Source organism: Nerophis ophidion, linkage group LG05 (genome assembly GCF_033978795.1).
Source record: "Nerophis ophidion isolate RoL-2023_Sa linkage group LG05, RoL_Noph_v1.0, whole genome shotgun sequence".
Taxonomy (NCBI): domain Eukaryota; kingdom Metazoa; phylum Chordata; class Actinopteri; order Syngnathiformes; family Syngnathidae; genus Nerophis; species Nerophis ophidion.
This window is the reverse complement of record NC_084615.1, coordinates 73,543,710-73,566,174: the sequence shown is the minus strand read 5'-3', so window position 1 is coordinate 73,566,174 and position 22,465 is coordinate 73,543,710.

The following is a 22,465-nucleotide window of genomic DNA, read 5'->3' as shown; positions in this document are numbered from 1 at the left end:
AAGCACCACACCCTTGCGCATTCTCCAGCTCCCTCCCCTCCCATGGGGTCCGAAGCTGCTGATAAAAGGAACAGGTGATTAGATAACTCGTTCCAGCTGAGATATCCACTCACCTGTCTGCTGCTTCATGGCCAGCCCCTGCACACACCCCGCTCTCAGGGAACGCGTGAACCACGCCCGTCTCCACAGTGACAAATATATTTAGTATTTTAAAACAATTTTCTGTTTCTTGGCTATGAAGGAATTGCTATCAATTGAATTTAGTTTTCTGTCATTCCAATTCCAGTTCTTCAAAACAGGTGATTCCAAGGTTACGTCTACACTAAGCCGGATAACCCCTTAAACGGATAATTATTTAGCCTAAGCCCTCTTTCCGCCACACTAACCCATCCTTTAAGGTCCCCCTCCTCGGACAATTCTTTACACAGGTAAGTGCGCCGTCTATTTCTTAAATCTCCGGCTCTTAGCTTTGTATGGACTCATTGGTCTTTTACACACTGAGTTCGGAGAGGAAATGACGCCAGAAAGACAGCGCCCCGCGCAGGAAGTGATGTCAGAGAGAACGCGCCACAGCCAGCTTCATAATAAAGCGGATTCCTACCTTGTAGCTAACAACTGGAAATATGGAGGCGAGTCATCCAGACATGCCCGTGTTTCTTCTTCTTCTACATGTACAGTGAATGAATACCTTAAGAGAAAGCGATTGCAGCTATTTGGGATACAACACTTTTCAGACGGCAATAGAACTTTCCAATGCCCATGTCAGCCATACTTCAATCAATCAATCAATCAATGTTTACTTATATAGCCCTAAATCACTAGTGTCTCAAAGGGCTGCACAAACCACTACGGCATCCTCAGTAGGCCCACATAAGGGCAAGGAAAACTCACACCCAGTGGGACGTCGGTGACAATGATGACTATGAGAACCTTGGAGAGGAGGAAAGCAATGGATGTCGAGCGGGTCTAACATGATACTGTGAAAGTTCAATCCATAATGGATCCAACACAGTCGCGAGAGTCCAGTCCAAAGCGGATCCAACACAGCAGCGAGAGTCCCGTTCACAGCGGAGCCAGCAGGAAACCATCCCAAGCGGAGGCGGATCAGCAGCGCAGAGATGTCCCCAGCCGATACACAGGCAAGCAGTACATGGCCACCGGATCGGACCGGACCCCCTCCACAAAGGAGAGTGGGACATAGGAGAAAAAGAAAAGAAACGGCAGATCAACTGGTCGAAAAAGGGAGTCTATTTAAAGGCTAGAGTATACAAATGAGTTTTAAGGTGAGACTTAAACTTACTTGCCAACATTTAGACCTCCGAATTCGAGGGATGGAGGTGTGTGTATATATTTTCAAGTATTTATTTCATATACATATATATATATATACATATATATCATCCGTTCATTGATGACTATATACTTCCGGCCACCGTGTTCAATGGAGAAGTTTGATTTACAAAATTTGCAGGCAGCATACTTCTTCCCCTTCAAGCTGTCCTGGATGAACTGAAATTATTTTCTCCAATCAGTTTGGATCTTGCAAGCGTACTTTTTCTTACTCGCCATCGCCATGTCTCTTCTTCGTTCTTCTGCTTCGTCTCTGTTAGGTTTTTGGACATTACTACTTGCCGTAGTTTAGAAGCAATGCATGATGGGAATCCGGATGTTGTGTGTCAGTGTATTAACGTGCCAGCTGGAATAAACACACGCTGAGAAATAGCTCCGTGCCTGCCTAATTTATGGGTTATAGATAAACCTATGGATAACGGAGACATATATGATAGTCTCCTTTTCAGGTGAGAAAGGACGCTAAAAGCAGTGCCTTTAAGGCATGGGTGTCAAACTCTGGCCCGCGGGCCATATTTAATTTGGCCCTTGAGGCAATATCAAATTAACATTACATCTGGCCGGCCGTTATTACACAGCAGCGGTGCCGCTGTAACACCTCAATTTCTCACACTTGCCAATCCTCCCGAAGTTCAGTGCCCCTCCCGAAAATCTCCCGGGACAAGCATTCTCCCGATTTTTACCCGGACAACAATATTGAGGGCCTTTAGCATCCTCTACAACCAGTCGTCACGTCCGCATTGCATCCATACAAACAGCTTGCAGGCCCACTCGCATAATATAAGTGAATGCAAGGCATACTTGGTCAACAGCCATACAGGTCACACTAAGGGTGGCCTTATAAACAACTTTAACACCGTTACAAAAATGCGCCACACTGTGAACTCACACCAAACAAGAATGACACATATTTCGGGAGAACATCTGCACTGTAACATAACATAAACACAACAGAACAATTACCCAGAACCCCTTGCAGCACTAACTCTTTCGGGACGCTACAACATATTTTGATATTTACCTCAGAAGGCTGCAAACAGAAAAGAGGCATTACATTTGTATTTGAATTGTATTTGATATGCTATTGATGGCTTCACGGTGGCAGAGGGGTTAGTGCGTCTGCCTCACAATACGAAGGCCCTGCAGTCCTGGGTTCAAATCCAGCCTCTGGATCTTCCTGTGTGGAGTTTGCATGTTCTCCCCGTGAATGCGTGGGTTCCCTCCGGGTACTCCGGCTTCCTCCCACTTCCAAAGACATGCACCTGGGGATAGGTTGATTGGCAACACTAAAACTTGGCCCTAGTGTGTGAATGTGAGTGTGAATGTTGTCTGTCTATCTGTGTTGGCCCTGCGATGAGGTGGCGACTTGTCCAGGGTGTACCCCGCCTTCCGCCCGATTGTAGCTGAAATAGGCGCCAGCGCCCCCCGCAACCCCAAAAAGGGAATAAGCGGTAGAAAATGGATGGATGGATGCCATTGATATTTTTTAATTATTATTATTATTATTTGAAACTCGATTTTGCATGTCACTATAAAGCCTTGCTTGTTCAATGTTCAATGCAAAACTTGTTTGGGTCCCTATTAAAAGGTTAATTTGTTCAACCTTGGCCCGCGGCTTTGTTCAGTGTTCAATTTTGGCCCACTCTGTATTTGAGTTTGAGGCACGCCCACAATATTGTTGTCCGGGTGGGAATCGGGAGAAATTCGGAAGAATGGTTGCCCCCGGAGATTTTTGGGAGGGGCACTGAAATTCGGAAGTCTCCCGGGAAAATCGGGAGGGTTGTCAAGTGTGATTCTACTTTCTGAAAAACCTTTTTCCATTTGTCGAAGGAGAGACGACGAGAATGCGAGCTCCTGTGGATGTGATAAAAAAAAAAGGTAATGTGTGCTTTGTATTATTGTCGCGGACTCAACGTCTAGTTTGAGAGTATATAACGAATGGACAATGAAGGTGAAGGCAAAAGAGTGAGGCGTGTCCTGGCTAGATATCTAGATCCCTAGATTGATTGTTGCAAAATGTTATTTAACACATTGTTTACTTTCACATGTCCATTAAAGATGTGATTAATTTATGATTTATCAGGTGTGATTCACTACAATAGGGCCCCAAAGCACACTGGATTCCAGTTAATTGAAATACCACAACACTGGATATTGTTCAGATAAGTTAAATTAAATTTGAAAACTTGCACACAGAGCAATACTGGAGGTGACTATGATTTCCGTGCATGTGTACTCGGTCACGTTGGGCCGGCGGACGGGAGGGGGAGGGGGTCTTAAACGACCATTATGTGTGTGTGTGTGTGTGTGTGGACAAGGATAAGGTTAGGTGGGATTTTCCCTGCATAAAGTGTGGAAGGGGCCTAAGCAAGTCAAAGCTTTTCTTCCTGCCACTCTTACACGAGTGAGTGAGAAAGCTGCAGCCTCAACACAAACACCCGCTGAGAAAAAAGTTTTGGGGAAGTTGGCAAACAACAGAGGCGCATTGTGATGCTAATTTCAAAATAATGGTGATCAATTCAGCAAAGTCAACTGCTGAGCAGCAAAAGTAATTATCATATATATATTTTTTTTACAATCGAGTACGGCTGTCATTGATAATGACAACTATTATTTTGTTTCTGTGAAAATATCAATTATCTTTTGTTGGGTGTCGTCTTATATTTGGTTCATTCTCCTTATTTGGTTTAAAAACTTTTTAAAAAACCCCACTCACGGAAAAAAAGCTTCTATAATCGGTGCTTAGAAGTCTTGAATCAGGGGTGCCCACACTTTTTCTGCAGGCGAGCTACTTTTCAATTGACCAACTCGAGGGGATCGACCTCATTTATATATATCATTTATATTTATTTATTTATGAAAGAGACATTTTTGTAAACAAGTTAAATGTGTTTAATGATAATACAAGCATGTGTAACACATATAGATGTCTTTCTTTCACGAAGACAAGAATATAAGTTGGTGTATTACCTGATTCTGATGACTTGCATTGATTGGAATCAGACAGTAATGATGATAACGCCCACATTTTCAAATGGAGGAGAAAAAAAGTTGTCCTTTCTGTACAATACCACATGAAAGTGGTTGGTTTTTGGCATCTAATTCATCCAGCTTCCATACACTTTACAAGAAAAACATTGGCAGCAAATTCCGTAGCTTGCTTGATTGACATTCACGGCACCCGAGGGTCTTGTGAGATGACGCCGGCTGCTGCCAGTTCATTATTATGAAAAAATGACAGAGAGGAAGGCGAGAAACACTTTTTATTTCAACAGACTTTCGCGCCGTCCCTTCCGTCAAAACTCTAAAGGCCGACTGCACATTTCCTATCTTCACAATAAAAGCCCTGCTTCATGCTGCCTGCGCTAACAAAATAAGAGTCTCGGAAAGCTGGCGTGCACAAGTAATGTGCACGCCAGCTTTCTGAGGGATCGCTTGTGCACGCCAGTTTTCCGAGACTCTGTATTTAGTTAGCGCAGGCAGCATGAAGCAGGGCTTTTATTGCGAAGATAGGAAATGTGCAGTCGGCCTTTAGAGTTTTGACGGAAGGTACGGCGCGAGAGTCTGTTGAAATAAAAAGTGTTTCTCGCCTTCCTCTCGGTCATATTTTCATAATAATGATCTTGCAGCAGCCAGCGTCATCTCACAAGACCCTCCGGTACCGTGAATGTCATTTAAGTGACGTCTTGGTGAAGATTGATGATCACTAATTTTTATAGTCTATTTTTTTTTTAAGCCTGGCTGGAGATCGACTGACACACCCCCCGCGGTCGACTGGTAGCTCGCAATCGACGTAATGGGCACCCCTGTCTTAAATGAACCGTTTATTTTTAGCCTGTCCATCAGCAGTGGAGGATAAAGTAGCTTAGGGAGTATAAATAATAAATTACATCGTTCTGGTCTTAGAATACATTTGAAAAGCATTGACATGTGATAAAGTGTTTCATCCGGGTCGTTTGATATTTGTGGCAGTCACTTGTAAGTTGACATGTGCTGGTGTGTATAGGTTACTTGTCCGAGCAATTCTCTGCGGGTCTATGAGCCCAGGAAGGACTCAGGCAAAACAAGTCGATGTTGGTGTTCAAGTGGGGTGGGAAGAGCAGCTGGTGATGTTTCTCTTTCTGTTTATTTGGAACATGTTTACAATGTCAGCACATATTAAACATTTTCATTTCTAATTAACATGCCCGAAAAGAAGAAAGTAGAAATAAGCAAAGCCGTGGAGTCCCCCAAGGCAGTATATTAGTACCTTTACTGTTCCTAATAAACGTAAACGACATGTCATCAATATGCGACTGTGAATTGTTCCTGTTTGCGGATGACTCAGCCCTGCTGGTATCCGGCAAGGACAAGTCACAGGTGGGCAAATTTTTCACTGCCGAACTCTGTAGAATTTGCACCTGGCTCGCTGACAATAAGGTATCCATACACTTAGGTAAAACGGAATCCATCCTATTTGGTTCCCAAATCAACCTTAAGAAAGTCAGTGACTCACCAGGAAAGATGAGGTCACCTACTTAGGTTCTATTCTAGAGGCTAATCTTTTAACCAAGGTAATCAAAAATGTCAACCAACGAACAAGATTTCTCTACATAATCTTCTCTCTGGTCAACAAAAGCACCATGAAGATTCTAGCGGGAACTCTCATTCAACCCTTTTTCGACTACGCATGCACCTCCTGGTACCCCAGTACCTACAAAACCCTCTAACCTTGACTCCAAGCATCCCAAAACAACCGAGTCAGGTTATTTCTAGACCTCCACCCCTGATCACACCTCACTCTAACCCACTTCTCCAAAGTGGGCTGGCTCAGGGTGGAGGACAGAGTGATACAACTTGCACTGAGCCTTGTCTATAAAACTCACTACACCTCCCTGATACCGAAGTACATGTCAAACTACTTCCATAACGTGAATGACTGCAATAACCACAACACCAGAGGGAGCTCCACAAACCATGTTAAACCCAGATTCCGGTCTAACAAAGGCCTTAACGCATTCTCTTTCTATGCCACATCAATATGGAATGCACTCCCAACAGATGTAAAAGAAAGTACATCTCTATCCTCCTTCAAAACCGCTCTAAAAAAACACCTCCAGGCAACTCCAACCCTAGACTAACACCCTCCCCCTACCATATCCCACCTCCCTGGATTGTAAAAAATCAAATGTATATACAAACATACTTGTTCTTAAGCTTTCTGAGCTCACTATGTTCACTACTTGCTGTACATATCCCACAAAGTCAGACCTACACTATTTCAATGTCCTTTTCTCAGATAATTGTTGATGACTGAAGTGCTGATATCAATCAAACCTACCCCCCCACCCCCCCCCCCCCCACCCTCCACATCCCTACACCCCGGATGGTAAATAATGTAAATAGTTCAATGTATATACACTGATGATTAACGTGTTTGATGACTGTAATATGCTGATTGTAACAGCTGTGTGGCACAGTATTTGTCCCCCCAAGATGCGTCGGCAAGAACATAGCAAAGGTAAGATATAATGAAATTTATTAAGTAACAAAAACAGGCTAAGAAACAAAAACACTGGAGCTAAGCAGAACAACAAACCTAAGGCGCTATCATAAAGCTAGGAGTAACAAACAGAAAACTAAAACTTGGCACGAAGGCACACAAAAGGGAAAAACAAATCATCAGCGTGAGAGCTGGAATAAAACAAAGCCTAGCGTGAAATGCTAGCGACAAAATACGTACAGAGAAGAGCAGTCGTCACTTATTGCATGTGAGCAAATTTGGATCCCAGGATGAACAACACAAAGAGGCAGGCTTATATAGGGAAGGTGATGACCAGTAACAGGTGTGCGGGACCCAAGAGTAGCAGGTGGAACTAATGAAAAACCATGGTGACAAACTAAACAGGAAATAAACGGTCAAATGACGGAGAGTGATCCACGCGGTTGCAGGTTCGATTCCCGCTTCCGCCATCCTAGTCACTGCCGTTGTGTCCTTGGGCAAGACACTTTACCCACCTGCTCCCAGTGCCACCCACACTGGTTTAAATGTAACTTAGATATTGGGTTTCACTATGTAAAGCGCTTTGAGTCACTAGAGAAAAGCGCTATATAAATATAATTCACTTCACTTCACAATGGAGTAGTAAACAATAATGTGTAGAGATCCGAAGAGCGGATCTCAACACTGATTGTGTATATTTGTACCATGAATTGGTTAACGTGGAACCCGACTTAAACAAGTTGAAAAACTTATTGGGGTGTTACCATTTAGTGGTCAATTGTACGGAATATGTACTGTACTGTGCAATCTACTAATAAAAGTATGAATCAATGAATTAAACTGCATCATATTAATACATTGTTTGACTTCTATGCTTAATACATTCCATAGTTTAATTTCACATACTAGTATACTATTTTCTCCTATGTCCCCCCCTCCCTTGTGGAGGGGGTCCGGTCCGATGACCATGGATGAAGTACTGGCTGTCCAGAGTCGAGACCCAGGATGAACCGCTCGTCGGGACCCAGGATGGACCGCTCGCCTGTATCGGTTGGGGACATCTCTACGCTGCTAATCCGCTTGAGATGGTTTCCTGTGGACGGGACTCTCGCTGCTGTCTTGGATCCGCTTGAACTGAACTCTCGCGGCTGTGTTGGAGCCACTATGGATTGAACTTTCACAGTATCATGTTAGACCCGCTCGACATCCATTGCTTTCGGTCCCCTAGAGAGGGGGGGTTGCCCACATCTGAGGTCCTCTCCAAGGTTTCTCATAGTCAGCATTGTCACTGGCGTCCCACTGGATGTGAATTCTCCCTGCCCACTGGGTGTGAGTTTTCCTTGCCTTTTTGTGGGTTCTTCCGAGGATGTTGTAGTCGTAATGATTTGTGCAGTCCTTTGAGACATTTGTGATTTGGGGCTATATAAATAAACATTGATTGATTGATTGATTGATTGATCCTAAAGCTTTTAAGTGTTGTCCATGCTTACAAGTGTTTTAAATTGTTTTAAACTTGTTATCAAGCTAAGACCATTTTCAGTTTGCACATTCTGTTTAGTGTGTGGAATTTGGATCGGAGTAAAGCAGGCCTTGTATTAAGTGTAAACTTATAATTGCCTTACTTGCATTAAAAGCGCCGATGTTATCTTTGCCGTTTTTGAGGGATTTTTTTTAAATCATAATTGCCATATCTAAGGTTTTAATTCACTTTAAATGTTATCTGGAACCTACCGTCGTAGTTGGGAACCCTGTCATACTTTATGTAAATCAACATAAAAAGCCCTTTGCCAGTTTCCATTAGAGTTCCATAATTATGGTAAATATGTATTAAATACAAGGTGGACTATTTGGCCTCACAGTCAAAAAATCAAGGTGAAGGTCTTTAATTATATGGCACAATTTTAAAACAACCACTAATGCCCTAAAGCATAATCCAGATTAAAAAACAGAAAAATTGACTATTAAAAAATAATAATTACAATTATTATAATAAAAATCATAATCAAAATTATGGAACCTTCTACATGTAAAAAACACACTTAAACAAACCAATGGAGAATTCAAGTCTCCGTTTGGGCATCTTGTGTTCAGTCAGCACGTTCTCATTTTGCTCCTCTATCCCTTTAACAAGTAGCATTAAAAGATTACAGTTGGTACAAAATGCGGCTGCTAGACTTTTGACAAGAACAAGAAAGTTGGATCACATTACGCCTGTACTGTATATACCTTTATATACATATATACATACATATATACCTATACTGTATATACCTTTATATACATATATACATACATATATACCTATACTGGCTCACCTGCACTGGCTTCCTGTGCACTTAAGATGTGACTTTAGGGTTTTACTACTTACGTATAAAATACTACACGGTCTAGCTCCATCCTATCTTGCCGATTGTATTGTACCATATGTCCCGGCAAGAAATCTGCGTTCAAAGGACTCCGGCTTATTAGTGATTCCCAAAGCCCAAAAAAAGTCTGCGGGCTATAGAGCGTTTTCCGTTCGGGCTCCAGTACTCTGGAATGCCCTCCCGGTAACAGTTCGAGATGCCACCTCAGTAGAAGCATTTAAGTCTCACCTTAAAACTCATTTGTATACTCTAGCCTTTAAATAGACTCCCTTTTTAGACCAGTTGATCTGCCGTTTCTTTTCTTTTTCTTCTATGTCCCACTCTCCCTTGTGGAGGGGGTCCGATCCGATCCGGTGGCCATCTACTGCTTGTCTGTGTATCGGCTTGGGACATCTCTGCGCTGCTGATCCGCCTCCGCTTGGGATGGTTTCCTGCTGGCTCCGCTATGAACGGGACTCTCGCTGCTGTGTTGGATCCGCTTTGGACTGGACTCTCGCGACTGTGTTGGATCCATTATGGATTGAACTTTCACAGTATAATGTTAGACCCGCTCGACATCCATTGCTTTCCTCCTCTCTAAGGTTCTCATAGTCATCATTGTCACCGACGTCCCACTGGGTGTGAGTTTTCCTTGCCCTTATGTGGGCCTACCGAGGATGTCGTAGTGGTTTGTGCAGCCCTTTGAGACACTAGTGATTTAGGGCTATATAAGCAAACATTGATTGATTGATTGATATGTTAGGTTAATTAGAGTTTCTGAATCGTCCATAGTTGTGAATGCTTGTTCAAATGTGTCCTGTAATTCACATACTCCACCTCCCTGATGAGCGACAGCACACCTGTCACCTTAAGAAAGACGAACAGTATAGAAAATACATGGAGATATTAAAAATATATTAGTGCTGTCAAACAATCAACATTTTTAAACAGATTATTGACACTTGTGCATTATTATTACTTACAATTAATCACAGTAAAATACCTGTATGCATACTTACATTTTTAAAAAGACCAATATTTTGACACAAATGCAATGTTGTCTGTCTATCTGGGTTGGCCCTGTGATGAGGTGGCGACTTGTCCAGGGTGTACGCCGCCTTTCGCCCGAATGCAACTGAGATAGGCTCCAGCACCCCCGTGATCCCAAAAGGATAGGATAGGATAGGATAGGTCTTTATGGTCATTGCACAAGTATAACAAAACTTTGTTTTCAGCACAAACCTGTTCAAGGTTAGACAAACAAACAGTGTACAGGGTTACAGAACAAGAACGCTGATGGTTCGCAATAAGGCGCCCCGCAAAAGATGGGAAAAAGGTGAACGCTGGGGAAGGATGAGTAAAAAAAATACAATCTAGACTGGGCTCCTAAGGGACAAGCGGTAGGAAATGGATGGATGGATGCAATTGTATTGCTATTATTTCATACAGAAGCCTTTTTAACTTGAATGTACATAATTGATTTACTCAAAATTTAAGTTGCATCTACAATCCCATAGGGGTGTATTTGGAAGTAAAATTTAAACAGTATGCATTGTATATATATATATATATATATATATATATATATATATATATATATATATATATATATATATCTTGATTGGATTATCCAGAGAATAGTGCTCGATACCGTGGTAAAGCGCAATATGTGTGTGTGGGAAAAATTACAAGACTACTTCATCTCTACAGAACTGTTTCATGAGGGGTTCCCTCAATCATCAGGAGATAACCTGATGTTAGCTCCTGATGATTGTCTTTTAACCTATGCTTAAAAGACAAATTATTACATCCGGCACACCTTACAACAGTGGTAATAAAAGATGCAACCTATGCTTGAAAGAGAAACTGTTTATTATATATCATCCAGACCTGTCATCCCTCAACAAGCACAGTGAAATCATTTCAACATGCCGCCACAGACGGAAACACCTCCTAGGTAACACATGAGCCAATCACCACGCCCCTACGCCTGCCTGTACCCACCCACTCTGTGCCCTATATAAACCATTGTATGTGAATGCTTCCATTAAAATCTCCTGATGATTGAGGGAACCCCTCATGAAACAGTTCTGTAGAGATGAAGTAGTCTTGTGATTTTTCCCACACCTACAAATATATATATATATACATATATATATAGTTATATATAGTTTGTGTGTGAATGCGAGTGTGAATGTTGTCTGTGTATCTGTGTTGGCCCTGCAATGAGGCGGCGACTTATCCAGGGTGAACCCTGCCTTCCACCCGAGTGCAGCTGCAGTAAAAAATGGTTACGATTCCAATACTTTGGTACCGGTTCCAAAATGTATTTCGATACTTTTCCAAATAAAAGTTACCACAAACATGGCATTATTGGCTCTATTTTAACAAAAAAAAAATCTTCAAAACCCAAAACAACTGAAGTTTGCACGTTGTGTAAATTGAAAATACAAACAGAATACATCCATCCATCCATCCATTTTCTACCGCTTATTCCCTTTCGGGGTCACGGGGGGCGCTGGCGCCTATCTCAGCTACAATCGGGCGGAAGGCAGGGTACACCCTGGACAAGTCGCCACCTCATCGCAGGGCCAACACAGATAGACAGACAACATTCACACTCACATTCACACACTAGGGCCAATTTAGTGTTGCCAATCAACCTATCCCCAGGTGCATGTCTTTGGAAGTGGGAGGAAGCCGGAGTACCCGGAGAGAACCCACGCATTCACGGGGAGAACATGCAAACTCCACACAGAAAGATCCCGAGCCTGGATTTGAACCCAGGACTGCAGGAACTTCGTATTGTGAGGCAGACGCACTAACCCCTCTGCCACCGTGAAGCCCAAACAGAATACAACGATTTGAAAATCTTTTACAACCTATATTCAATTAAATAGACTGCAGAGACAAGACACTTAACCTCAAACTGGAAAATGTTATTTTTTGCAAATAATAATACGTTTAGAATTTGATGCCTGCAACATGTTTCAAAAAATCTGACACAAGTAGCAAAAAAGACTGAGAAAGCTGAGGAATGCTCATCTAACACTTATTTGGAACATCCCGCAGGTGAACGGGCTAATTGGGAACAGGTGGGTGTCATGATTGGGTATAAAAGCAGCTTCCATGAAATGCTCAGTCGTTCATAAAGAAGGATGGAGCGAGGGTCATCACTTTGTAAGCAAATTGTCGAAGAATTTTAAGAACAACATTTCTCGATGAGCTAATGCAAGGAATTTAGGGATTTCACCATCTAAGGTCTTTAATATCATCAACGGTTTCCGAAAATCTGGAGACTCTCTTCCACAATTGTAAGCATTACAATTTCTGAATTTGTAAGTAATGAATGAACAATCTTGATAAGAAAAAAACTGAAGGTTGGCTTTTTGGTACCAGCCTGGTTTTGTTGGACGTACGCACTTAATCGAAATTGTAGTAACTACTCATTCGACTGAGTTGCCCATGCAACAGTAAGTGTAGATATTGTTTTATTTTGAGCGATGAGTGACATGGTAGGGGCAGTATGAAATGGCAACACAGGTTGAAGTGAAACTCCCCAGAAGCACAAGACACTGTCGCAATCGGAACCAGCCCATAATAGAATTTCACAGAAACATACTGTACCTAAGCCTTACGACAGGCAACTTGTTAAATGACGTTTGACGAATATGACAAGTTGCTGTCAAAAGCAGCAGTAGAGTACGGTACACACCGACTAATTAGGCAACAAGAGACAGAGGGTGAGGACACAAGAGAAGGGAAAAAGTTGATTGGCTGACACAAAAAAAAAAAAACCTAAGCTGACAAAACCGGGTGAAAATAATGACCACGAAACAACGCAATACACAGAAGGTCGTGAACTCACGGAAACATGATCGCATAAAAAACAATAAACCTATGTCCACACGAGAGTGGATATTTTCCAAACATGCACGTAACCCCCTCCGGAGTTAAAACGATCTCCAGCTGTATGCTGATCACATTTTGGTCAATCAAAACCCAATATAGCACACTATTTTGCCAAAAGTATTTGGCCATCCATCCAAATGACGAGAATCAATTGACCTAATCCCTTGGCCTGGAGTATTGATTGATTGATTGATTGATACTTTTATTAGTAGATTGCACAGTTCAGTACATATTCCGTACAATTGACCACTAAATGGTAACGCCCGAATAAGTTTTTCAACTTGTTTAAGTCGGGGTCCACGTTAATCAATTCATGGTTAGCATAAAATGAAGCACTTAGGTTTCGGAGACTGTTTCTACAAACATTTGTGAAAGAATGGACCGCTCTCAGGAGCTCAGTGATTTCCAGCGTGGAACTGTCATAACATGCCAGCTGTGCAACAAATCCAGTCGAGAAATTTATTTTATTACAAGAAAAGTGAAGACTTGGGGAACAACTGCATGTCGGTTTTCTATTCGGGATCCAGTACTTTGGAATGCCGTCCCGGTAACAGTTTGACTTCTGTAACTGAGCAGATGATAAAGTTAAAAACTTGGTTTAAAGGGGAACGATCACAATTTCAGAAGGCTTAAAACCAATAAAAATCAGTTCCCAGTGGCTTATTTTATTTTTTGAAGTTTTTTTCAAAATTTTACCCGGAATATCCCTAAAAAAAGCTTTAAAGTGCTTGATTTTCCCTATTTCGCCACTGTCCATTTCCCTGTGACGTCACATAGCGATTCCAATACAAACAATGGCAAATAGCACAGCAAGATATAGCCACATTAGCTCGGATTCAGACTCGGATTTCAGCGGTTTAAGCGATTCAACAGATTACGCATGTATTGAAACGGATGGTTGGAGTATGGAGGCAGATAGCGAAAACGAAATTGAAGAAGAAACTGAAGCTATTGAGCATATAGCTATTGATGCTATTCGGCCATGCATTTCTGCGTTAGCATCGCCGGTAAAATATGCAGACCAACCGATCAGGACTTTCGTACTGACACTGATCAACTGAAATCAGTCGATTGGTAAGTGTTTGTTTGGCATTAAACGTGGGTGGAGGGAAACGCCAGATGTAAATATAGTTTCATACGTACATACAGGTAGCCTAAATATCATGTTAGCATCGATTAGCTGGCAGTCAAATATGTCTGATTAGCACTAAGTCAATAATATCAACAAAACTCACCTTTGTGATTTCTTCGAATTTATCGTTGGGAATGTATCTGCTTTGAGTGTCGCAGGATATCCAGACATTCTTGTCATCTCTGTGCCATCTCTGTCGTAGCATCGCCGGTAAAAACCAAACGAAGGACTTTCGCATCTCTTGACACTGGAGCAACTTAAATCCGTCGATTGCTAAGTGTTTGTTTGGCATTAAGTGTGGATGGAGGGAAAGTCTGGATTTAATATAGCTACAAATGAGGTATAATGCTGCAATATGTACACAGTTAGCCAAAATAGCAAGTTAGCATCAATTAGCATGCCGTGCTAATCGATGCACATTCTACGTAAGTCAACTTGAATCCGTCCTTGATCGTGTTTTTACACCCTCCGACAACACACCGACGAGGCATGATGTCTCCAAGTTACCGGAAAAAAGTCGAAAAAAACAGAAAATAACAGAGCTGATTTGACTTGATGCGTGTGATGTGGTAGGGAAAAATGGCGTTGAGTAGCGATGTGACGTCACGTTCTGACGTCGTCGCTCAGAGAGGCATAAACAGAAAGGCGTTTAATTCGCCAATATTCACCCTTTTAGAGTTCAGAAATCGGTTAAAAAATATATGGTCTTTTTTCTGCAACATCAAGGTATATATTGACGCTTAGATAGGTCTGGTGATAATGTTCCCCTTTAATACAAACAAATTGTCTCTGAATTTAAAGAAGACCAAAATAATGCTTTGTAGCAATTGCAAAAGTAATATACCGATCAGAATTGTTATTGATGATACACCAATAGAATATGTTCAACAAAATTCTTTCTTAGGAGTGGTAATAGATGAAAATATCTCATGGAAGCCTCGTATAAGTTACCTGAGGACAAAGGTTGCTAAATGTATTGGAATTATTAAAAAGTGTATCATGGCACCCACCTGTTCCCAATTAGCCTGCACAGTGTGTGAATGTGAGTGTGAATGTTGTCTGTCTATCTGTGTTGGCCCTGCGATGAGGTGACGACTTGTCCAGGGTGTACACCGCCTTCCGCCCGGTTGTAGCTGAGATAGGCGCCAGCGATTCCGAAAAGGGAATAAGCGGTAGAAAATGGATCGATGGATGAGCATTCCTCAAATTTATCAGTATTTATTGCCACCTTTCCCAACTTCTTTGTCACATGTTGCTGGCATCAAATTTTTAAGTTAATGATTATTTGCAAAAAAAAAAAAAATAGTTTATCAGTTTGAACATCGAATATGTTGTCTTTGTAGCATATTCAACTGAATATGGGTTGAAATGATTTGCAAATCATTGTATTCTGTTTATATTTACATCTAACTCAATTTCCCAACTCATATGGAAACGGGGTTTGTAAAACAAACCCAGAGGTTTTATATATATATATATATATATATATATATATATATATATATATATATATATATATATATATATATATTAGGGGTGTGGGAAAAAATCGATTCGAATACGAATCAAATCGTTTACGTTGTGCGATTCAGAATCAATTCTCATTTTAAAAAAAAATCTATTTTTTTATTTGTATGTTTTATTTTATTTGTATTTTTATTTTTTTATTTTTATTTTTTTATAAATCCAACAAACCAATACAGAGCAATACCATGACAATGCAATCCAATTCCAAAAACAAACCTGACCCAGCAACACTCAGAACTGCAATAAACACGACACAGAACGAACCAAAAGTAGTGAAACAAAAATGAATATTATCAACTACAGTATCAATATTGCGTATAATTTCAGCATAGCAGTGAGTAAAAAATAGTCATTAGACATTTATAAATTTAAAAAAAAAAGAACAATAGTGTCACAGTGGCTTACACTTGCATCACATCTTATAAGCTTGACAACACACTGTGTCCAATGTTTTCACAAAGATAAAATAAGTCATATTTTTGATTCGTTTAATAGTTAAAACAAATTTACATTATTGCAATCAGTTGATAAAACATTGTCCTTTACAATTATAAAAGCTTTTTTTTTTTAAATGCTACTACTCTGCTAGCATGTCAGCAGACTGGGGTAGATCCTGCTGAAATCCTATGTATTGAATGAATACAGAATTGTTTGGAATCGAAAAAATATCGTTTTTGAATCGAGAATCGAATCGAAAAAATTGGTATATTATCGAATCGTGACCCCAAGAATCGATATTGAATCGAATCGTGCGACACCCAAAGATTCACGGCCCTAATATATATATATATATATATATATATATATATCAATCAAGGGCTTCATGGTGGCAGAGGGGTTAATGCCTCTGTCCCACAATACGAAGTTCCCGCAGTCCTGGGTTCAAATCCAGGCTCGGGATCTTTCTGTGTGGAGTTTGCATGTTCTCCCCGTGAATGCGTGGGTTCCCTCCGGGTACTCCGGCTTCCTCCCACTTCCAAAGACATGCACCTGGGGATAGGTTGATTGGCAACACTAAAATTGGCCCTAGTGTGTGAATGTGAGTGTGAATATTGTCTGTCTATCTGTGTTGGCCCTGCGATGAGGTGGCGACTTGTCCAGGGTGTACCCTGCCTTCCGCCCGATTGTAGCTGAGATAGGCGCCAGCGCCCCCCGCGACCCCGAAAGGGAATAAGCGGTAGAAAATGGATGGATGGATATATCAATCAATCAATCAATGTTTACTTATATAGCCCTAAATCGCTAGTGTCTCAAAGGGCTGCACAAACCACAACACAAACCACTACGACATCCTCGGTAGGCCCACATAAGGGCAAGGAAAACTCGGGACGTCGGTGACGATGATGACTAATAGAACCTTGGAGAGGAGGAAAGCAATGGATGTCGAGCGGGTCTAACATAATACAGTGAAAGTTCAATCCATAATGGATCCAACACAGTCGCGAGAGTCCAGTCCAAAGCGGATCCAACACAGCAGCGAGAGTCCCGTTCACAGCGGAGCCAGCAGGAAACCATCCCAAGCGGAGGCGGATCAGCAGCGCAGAAATGTCCCCAGCCGATACACAGGCAAGCAGTACATGGCCACCGGATCGGACCGGACCCCCTACACAAGGGAGAGTGGAACATAGGAGAAAAAGAAAAGAAACGGCTGATCAACTGGTCTAAAAAGGGAGTATATATAGATATATATAAAGACACACACCTTCTCCTCATTCAATGTGTTTTTTAAAATTGTCCCGACTATTTACATTGTAGATTGTCACTGAATGCATCAAATCTATGAATGAACACGTGGAGTTATGTACTTTACAAAAAAAAGGGTGAAATAACTGAAAACATGTTCAAAGTCCTGCTTATGCAATTCCATTAAAACGATATTGAGACCATGTGTTGTTGAATAAACACAATGAATTTGGCCACATTTGTAAAAGGTTTTGCCGAGTTTTAAACATTGTGACGTGTGTGGCAACAGCTGAGTTGTTTTTATGGATGATTGCTTCCACGAATGATGCTACAGAAACCAGGTTTCGTGCATTAGCAATTGAGAAAAACTGTAATAGACAGTCACACAAATGGGATATAAGAAATAAAATATAACTCAGGTACAACAACCTTCAGGGGAAAATAAATGGATTAGTATAAGTAAGTCTTGTTACTGTTATATCTACTGCAAAACAAGCATGCGGTTGTCTTGGATCATAATTGAGCTGCATACATTTCTTCACCTGTGTCATGTCTGAGCAACAGCAGGCATGTTTTCATTAACTGATAATAACAGGTATATAAACATTAGAACATGAGGTGCCAAAATGGAAAAATGTTTTTTTTTTTTTTTAATCAATTGCAATGATTTGGTTTTGTGTATTCATTTATTTTGATTAGACCCACTTTTGTTCCACTATATGGAATTAATTGAATTCCTCATGCATTTGAGTTAGTGGACAAACAAATTAATCAAGAAACAGCAAATGGGTTTTGAGAGATGCTGCTATTATGTGTGTGTGTGTGTGTGTGTGTGTGTGTGGATGAGAGTGAGGCCACATGTATAGTCTGATAATGACTGCTTGACCTTGTCTAGAAATGTGAGCACACAAGCATTCCAAGGAAAAATATTGTTGGTTTGATTCACCGTAAAAATGTATTTTCACATTGAAACGTTTATCTAATGGACATTTTTTGACAAAAAGAATGATTTTCAACAGCCGTCCCTGCAAAGTCCATTTCTGAACAATATATATATATATATATGAGATGGCGACTTATCCAGGGTGTACCCCGCCTTCTGCCCGGGTGCAGCTGCGATAGGCTACAGTAGCTCCCGCCGCCCAGAGGGGGACAAGCGGTAGGAAATGGATGGATGGATAGATGGATGCTCCGATACCAATATTTTGGTACCGGTCCCAAAATGTGTTTTGATACTTTTCTTAATAAAAAGCACCACAAACATGGCACTATTGGCTCTATTTTAACAAAAAAAAATCTACAAAACCCAAAACCAGTGAAGTTGGCGCGTTGTGTAAATCGTAAATAAAAACAGAATACAATGATTTGCAAATCTTTTTCAATCTATATTCAATTGAAGGGACTGCAAAGACAAGATACTTAGCCTTCTAACTGGAAAACTTTGTTATTTTTTGTAAATACTATCTCATTTGGAATTTGATGCCTGCAACATGTTTCAAAAAAGCTGGTACAAGTGGCAAAAAAGACTGGGAAAGTTGAGGAATGCTAACCAAACACTTATTTGGAACATCCCACGGGTGAGCAGGCTAAATGGAAACAGGTGGGTGCCATGATTGGGTATAAAAGCAGCTTCCAAGAAATGCTCAGTCATTCACAAACAAGGAAGGGGCAAGGATCACCACTTTTTGAACAACAAGTGGTGAGCAAATTGTCGAAGAGTTTAAGAACAACATATCTCAATGAGCTATTGCAAGGAATTAAGGGATTTCACCATCTAAGGTCCGTAATATCATCAATAGGTTCAGAGAATCTGGAGAAATCACTGTCCGGAACATTGAATACCCGTGACCTTGAATCCCTCTGGTGGTACTGCATGGAAAAACTGACATTGGTGTGTGAAGGATATCACCACATGGGCTCAGGAACACTTCAGAAAACCACTGTGAGTAACTACAGTTTGTAGTAGTTACTGAAAAAAATGTTATTTTTTTGCAAATAATAGCTCATTTGGAATTGGATGCCTGCAACATGTTTCAAAAAAGCTGGCACAAGTGGCAAAAAGACTGAGAAAGTTGAGGAATACTCATCAAACATTTATTTGGAACATCCCACAGGTGAGCAGGCTAATTGGGAACAGGTGGGTGCCTTGATTGGGTATAAAAACAGCTTCTGTGAAATGCTCAGCCATTCACAAACAAGTATGGGGAAAATTGTCGAACAGTTTAAGAACAACATTTTTCAACGAGCTATTGCAAATAATTTATTGATTTCACCATCTAAGGTCTGTAATATCCTCAAAGGGTTCAGAGAATCTGGAGATTATTTTCCACTATTGTTAGCATTACAATTTCACCTTTTTTTTCAGAAGTTGTAAACAATTAATGAATAATCTTGATTAGGAAAAATACTGAAGGTTGGCTTGTTGGTACCAGCATGGTTTTGGTGGAAGTATGCACTTAATTCTTAAAATGTTTTTTTTTTAATTACTCATATGTGTAATAGGGCAGTGGTCCCCAACCTTTATTGTTGGCAAATAATTTTCAGGGACCGGCTCTATAACCCTGAATTAGTGGGAGCTCGGGGTGTCAGGTTCAAACACTGATGACATCTAATAATCAGACAAGAAGCAAGGAATCATGCAGAGACAGAGTTCAATTTAGCTCATGAGGAGGCACATATTCTATTTACAGATCCAAAATACGTTAAAAAAATCAAGCCCGCGCGCCCCCTCTATTTATTAGGAATGTCCCTATTACATCACTGTCGCTGAAGGAAGGGGCTAAACTCGACAATTCTAGTTAGACACAATATATGATTATACAAAAATGCTAATATGTTGACACTTGGTGCGATCGCCCAGTCTCTGCTTTGTCTGGTCCCGGAACCCAATGTTCGGCCTTGGAAGTCACCAGGCCGAGTACTGGTGCTATCGCCCAATCTCTGCTCTGTCTGGTCCCGGAACCCAATGTTCGGCCTTGGAAGTCAGCAGGCCGAGTACTGGTGGTATCGCTCAGTCTCTGCTCTGTCTGGTCCCGGAACCCAATGTTCGGCCTTGGAAGTCAGCAGGCCGAGCACTGGTGCTATCGCCCAATCTCTGCTCTGTCTGGTCCCGGAACCCAATGTTCGGCCTTGGAAGTCAACAGGCCGAGTACTGGTGCTATCGCCCAGTCTCTGCTTTGTCTGGTCCCGGTACCCAATGTTCGGCCTTGGAAGTCAACAGGCCGAGTACTGGTGCTATCGCTCAGTCTCTGCTCTATCTGGTCCCGGAACCCAATGTTCGGCCTTGGAAGTCAGCAGGCCGAGTACTGGTGCTATCGCCTAGTCTCTGCTCTGTCTGGTCCCGGTACCCAATATTCGGCCTTGACAGTCAGTAGGCCGAGTCCGGACACTACGCTGATAAAAGAGGCTAGCAATCTTTTGGATTGTTAGCTCTTCACAAATACAGAAATACCACTTCAGCACAAATTGACAATACTTTACAGTAACGGCCCTAAAGCATAGAGTTTTTGTGATAATATATACATAATTATTCTAACATTTGTTTCTTTACAATGAGATGCAGTTGCAAATCAGCCTTTGGCTACTATCTGTCACATTTATATTTTAAATGTTCATTAATGTGCATTTTATGATGTCACATAGTTTTAACAAATGGCACCTTCCTATGAGGAGTTTTATTGGGGTTAGGGTTAGGGTTAACCCTATAAACGAGCTTATTGGCGTGTCTTGTGGGACAGGAGAAAGTTAAGTTGGAGAAAATGCAGTCTTTTTTTAATTATAATTAAATAAAATAAAATAAAAGACAATGAAATGGTAAGTAATAACAGTAGGTTAGAAATTTGTGAATGACATATTAGTAATGTCAGCTCGAGTTGTTACGCAGCTAGCTTGGACTTTTACTGTAAGACAAAACGTTTAATTTCTTGAGCAAAATTTTTATTTTCCTAAAAACAACTTTTAATTGCTGCGATGAGGTGGCGACTTGTCCAGGGTGTACCCCGCCTTCCGCTCGAATGCACCTGGGATAGGCTCCAGAATCCCCCGCAACCCCAAAAATGGACAAGCGGTAGAAAATGCATAGATGGATGGACAATTTTTAAATGCATCAGTGCTTACTGTGTTTGGCAATGGATGAGTACGTAATAGTTTGTTCGCGATGTAGCTCGTAACGAAGCTGATAATTCTTAGCCTCGTGTTTACAACTCGAAGCAGCATAGAAAAAACTTTTACCGTCAATCTACACATGTATACATCTGTGGGCCCAGATCTTACCATTAACACCAAATATGAGCAAAAAAAATCATGCAATAGAATCGATCCCTATACGTTATCAAAAAATAAAGATTTGTCGAGTGATCCCAAGGATTCTCCGTCGGTCACGTTTTCAGACATGTCGAACTATCTGGTGCTCCAGACGTATTTTACACGGCATAACAGATGAGAACTTGGAAAACAATGGAGGTCTACAACTTCTTTGTGTGTGGCTAGGTGAAGGACATTGGGATTAAGACACTCCCGGATAAATCTTGCATTGTTTTTTCTCGATTACTGTAACGTATTATTTTCGGGTCTCCCCATGTCTAGCATTAAAAGATTACAGTTGGTACAAAATGCGGCTGCTAGACTTTTGACAAGAACAAGAAAGTTTGATCACATTACGCCTGTACTGGCTCACCTGCACTGGCTTCCTGTGCACTTAAGACGTGACTTTAAGGTTTTACTACTTACGTATAAAATACTACACGGTCTAGCTCCATCCTATCTTGCCGATTGTATTGTACCATATGTCCCGGCAAGAAATCTGCATTCAAAAGACTCCGGCTTGTTAGTGATTCCTAAAGCCCCAAAAAAAGTCTGCGGGCTATAGAGCGTTTTCCGTTCGGGCTCCAGTACTCTGGAATGCCCTCCCGGTAACAGTTCGAGATGCCACCTCAGTAGAAGCATTTAAGTCTCACTTTAAAACTCATTTGTATACTCTAGCCTTTAAATAGACCTCCTTTTTATACCAGTTGATCTGCCGCTTCTTTTCTTTTT